Genomic DNA, 5,238 nt, shown 5'->3' with positions numbered 1-5,238 from the left:
ACATGCAAATTGGACATGCCAATTTACCATGGGTCGTCCATCTGGAAAGCATGCCGTACGCCGGAAAGTCGCTTATCGTCCACAAAAGCATGGCTTTTAGGTTAAAATTTTGATTCAAGGACACATCGTATGCTTCAACTCCAGTTGACCACAATTCTTTGAGCTCCGCAATCAGAGTTTTGAGGAAGATATCAAGACTAGCTCGCGGATGCTTTGGCCCAGAATTTAGAATTGTAAGAAACAAGTACTCCGTTTTCATGCACATACCCGGGGGCAGATTGTACGGAGTCAAGATCACAGGCCACAGCAAATGATTATGAGACATCCCAAATGGATTGAATCCATCTGTACATAATCCAAGATAAACGTTACGCGGTTCTTCGGCAAACTGGGGATGTATTCCTTGGAAGTTTTTCCACTCAACCGCATCAGATGGATGACACATTTCTCCGTCTTTTGCTTGGTGTTCAGCATGCCACCTCATTGCCGCTGCAGTCTTCTTGCTCTGATACATTCTTTTCAACCTATCAGCTATAGGTAGATACCACATACGACTATATGGTACTTTCGTTCTACGTCGTTTGTCTCTCGGCTTCCATCTTTCTGCACCACAAAACTGGCACGTATCCCACCTTTCATCTTCTTCCCAAAATATCATACAATTGTTGATACAAACATCAATTGTATAATATGGGAGCCCTAAATTGCGCATCAACCGTCTCATAGTTTGATTCGGTTGCCATGTTTCCATCAGGTAAATAGTCATTCAGCATTTGGCACACCGAATCCACACAATTTTCACTCATATATAATCTGCCTTAGTTTGCAAGACTCGAGCAGCTAAGGATATCTGCGAGTGACCTTCACGACAACCATCATACAAGGTATTTTTTGCTCCTTCTAACAAATCATAAAACTTTTTTAAATGGTTGCATGCATCGTCTACTACATTCTGGTAACTACCATCCAGGTAACTACCACCCTGGTGATAATTGTCAAAACTCACATTATCACGAAAAGCATCATTTACCATATCAACATATATATCTTCAGTACCAACTTCTTCATTACCACTTAAATGTGTCGGGTCAACATGACTCGTTCCTAATGCCATATCAATTTCTTCTCCATGATTATACCAAACATAATAATCTTGCATGAATCCTCTACTATATATATGTTTCCAAATTTTTGACCCCGGAAGAAATTTATCGTTTTTGCAAACACTACATGGACAGAAAAATTTACCCCCGTTGCTTTGCGTGAGAGGCTGACTATTGGCAAATGTCATGAATTGATCCACTCCTGCTGCGAATTCTTCTGAGAAATTTCCCGTCCGTTCATCGATCCTCTTATACATCCAATCTCGAAAATTAGCATTGTTGTTATTTCCCGACATTGTAACACTTCAAACAATCTTTCTTTTTCTCTTGTCTTTCACGATTTTGTTTTTTTGAAATTTGTTTCTACGGTTTATCAGCAGAAATGTGGGGAGACACCGTCTGTATTATATTGCAAATTGTCTGACTTATTAGCGACTAAAGACTGACTAACCAGTAAAATATTAGGTACAACGACCAAAAATGTAAAAAAGTGCTATGTACCGGTTTTAACCGACTGATTAGTGACTAAATGATGACCACATACGCATAGTCGTTAATCAGTCGCTATTTACCGACTATAATGCGACTGAATATTTCCGACATGGTATTAGTCGCCAACCAGTCGTTATTTAGCGACTAAACTACGACTGGTTGTTGTAGTCGTTAATTTGCGGCTGTTGTGCGACCGTTTTTATGCGTCGCCAATTAGTCGCCTAACAGTCGTGGAATGGTCGTTATATTTTGCGACTACCTCTTCAGTCGCAACCCGTGGTCGGGAATCACGTGTTTTCTTGTAGTGTAAATCAGTCGCCATTCAGTCGGTAAAAACCGATACAAAACACGTGCTTATCATTTTTGTGGTTGGTGTACTGAATTTTTGTGGTAACATTTATTAGTCGCAAATCAGTCGGTATTTAGTTGCTAGTTAGTTACTATTTAAATCCTTAACCCTAAACATATTTTAAACCTTAAACCCTAAACAAAAACCTTATAAATCTATTATTTTCATATTTTAAATCTAAATCTTAAATTTAATGTCAAATTTAATTGTTTTCAAAATTTAACTACAAATCATAAATTAAAACCTCAAATATTATACTACAAACCCTAAACTTTAATTGTGAAGTTTTTGTTACTATAATATAAAAACATGATTTATTTATTTATCATAGTATTAAACTTTAAATCTAAATCTCAAACAAAATCTTTTCAAGTTTTAACTAAAAGCTAAATCTAAAACCAAAATATATTTACAATATATACACATATAAACTTTAAGTAATCATTAAACTTCAAACTACCCATAGTCTCATCAAACTCTAACATAAGTAACCATTGAACTTAAAAACTCTTTTTTTGGGTAAAAATTGAACTTTAAACTTTCTTTTATTTTTAAACTATCAAACTATAACACCAAATCTTCAATTGAAAATCAAAATTTAATCTTTATATCTTAATATATACTTCCAAAACACAAACCTTAAATCTTCAATCAAACTCTATACCCTAAATCTAACTTTAGCCCCTAAACTCTAAAAATACATCTAAAATACTATAACATATCTAATTCCTCTAATATATCGTAAACCTTAAATTTTAAATAAAATATGATACCTCTAAAATATCACTTCTATACCCTAAACACTTATATTTAACCATAACCCCTAAATTACAAATCTAAAACTCAAACGAGGTATGAAATTATAAAACTCAAACTTATGATCCAAATCTATGACTCAAACCTTTCGGGTTTTTTACCTAGTTAGTTTCCTAGTAAACTACTAAAATTATAAAAAGCAAAAAACGTCGAAGTATACCCTTAAACGAGATATGATTTTTGATTGGCCCATTAGAAATGGCAAGGATCACACCAAGTTCATCATGCACCGTTCATAACTCTTAATCCAATGGACACCATTTAATCTAATTTTTTTCTTTTCTTCTTCCTTTTCTTATCTTTCTCCTTTGTCTCTTTCCTCTCAAAACAGATCGAAGCATTCTTTGTCTCTTCTTTTCTTTTCATATATGATCTCCCCTCCTTCTCTGCTCCAACCGCAGCCTCTCCTCCTCTGTTCTCTCCTATGCTTCCGGACACCTCCGTAACGCCTCCATGCTCCTCTGCTCCGTGGCCTCCCTCCTCCTCTGCCCCGTGATGCCTCATCTCCTCCTCCACTCCGTGCGGCCTCCTCTCCTTCTTAGTTTTGTCATGGCGGCTGCAAGAGGTAAATTAGGTTTTGTCCAGTCTCACCTTATATAAATCTCTCGCTTTCTCTCGTGTATCTCTTTTCCCAATAATCCTACTTATTTGCTATTATTATTTTTGTTAATGTTTTCTTAACAATCGTTTGTTTATTTGTGTAGATCTAAGAAGTAAGAAGAGGATAAAATGAAGAAGATGAAGAAATGCAGGAAGAAAACGTCTTGGCTGAGAGTGACAGGGTCGGTAACGGCGGCCTTCTCTGCCGCTGCTCGTTCTCCGGCGCCTGCATCCACCACAAAGATATATATATATATATTATGTATAATATATATATATATATTATGTATAATATATATATATGTGACCTATGTAAACATATTTGTATTATATTTTAATTGATTAATAAAAATAATAATTTTTAAAAAAAATATTTAGTTAATTTTACGACTGAAAAGTGACTACAGCTTTATTCTACTCGTCGCAAGTTAGTCGCTAAATGTTGCGACTATTGTGCTACTATATATCAACCGTTTCTCGTAAAAGAGTCATAGCTCTGTCGTCAAATTTAGTGACTGTATTGCGACTGTTATGTGACCAATAATATTAGTTGCAAATTAGTCGTACATAAGTAGCAAAATGCGACTATTTTATGATTTGTCATTTTTGCGACACGTTGATTTGTGACTACGTACATCAGTCGCAAATCAGTCTTAAACCTACATTTTGCGACTGATTAGCTACTGATTCTATAGTCGCGAAATAAATATTTTCTTGTAGTGATTGAAACAAATATATAGTATATTTTAATATAAATATTTATTATTGATACATCATACTCATATGGTTTTATTAACATTTGTATATTTGATGTAACAAAAATTTAAACCATTAATCCCAAAATTTCTGATGTGATATTTTTTGATGCAAATTTCAAAATTAAAATATTAAAGTCTTAATACTTTTTCAATGCAAATTTCAAAATTAACATATTTATGTATTTTTAAATGGTACATAGTTAAATTTAAACAATATTAAATAGACATATATATATATATATATATATATATTATTTAGTATGAATATCTATTAAATAAAATTCGTATTAATACAACTTTATGATCATTGTATCTTGTTATAACAAAAAAAGCCATTAATCACAAAATTTTCAGTGGAATTTTTAACATTTTTTGTAATTTAAAGTCGTTTTAAAAAATTTAAAATATAACATATAAGAAAAAATCTAAATTTTTTTATTATATGGTTAATGTGATTGTTTAATTTCCTTTAATAATATAATTAAACAAAAATGAGGAAGGATAAGTTTTAGGGGATTTTGCCAAAACTAACCCACAACTTGATTTTAACCCCAAACCTATACCCAAACTTGAATCAAATTCAAAATTAACCTAATATCCTGGTGAAATTACAGCTCAGCCCCTTGTGACCAAACAAAAAAACAGAAGCCATTTTTACGAATATAGCCCCAGTAAGTCGTCTGAGATGTTGGAAGTAGTCTGGACGACTTACGTGTAAGTCGTCTGGTACCAGTTTATTTTAAAAATAATTTATAAATCTTGTAAAAAATATTTTGATGCGTGAAAAATAAAAATCATGTAATTAAAAACAGTTTTAAGTGATATAAATTAAGATATGATAAAATTGATTTGTTTTCAAGATAGATGAGTGGAAGTAGTGAATCATGAGATTCTTTGGTTTAGGAGTTTGGCAAACATATGTTGTAGTATTTTATGTATTGTTAGGGTTAGATTTTGGAAAGCTAAAATGTTTTTTTCAAAAATTAGTTTTCACCTATATGTGTTTATTTATGTGTATAGTAAACACTTTTCAAGTTTGATTTGATTTTATGAAGTGTTTAATTAGATAATTAAGTTTAGGGGTTATGTTTAGGGTGTGGACGACTTATATTTCAGTCGT

Source organism: Brassica oleracea, chromosome C9, assembly GCF_000695525.1.
Source record: "Brassica oleracea var. oleracea cultivar TO1000 chromosome C9, BOL, whole genome shotgun sequence".
NCBI classification, from domain to species: domain Eukaryota; kingdom Viridiplantae; phylum Streptophyta; class Magnoliopsida; order Brassicales; family Brassicaceae; genus Brassica; species Brassica oleracea.
The sequence above is the reverse complement of the archived record's forward strand: the minus strand, read 5'-3'. Positions refer to the sequence as shown.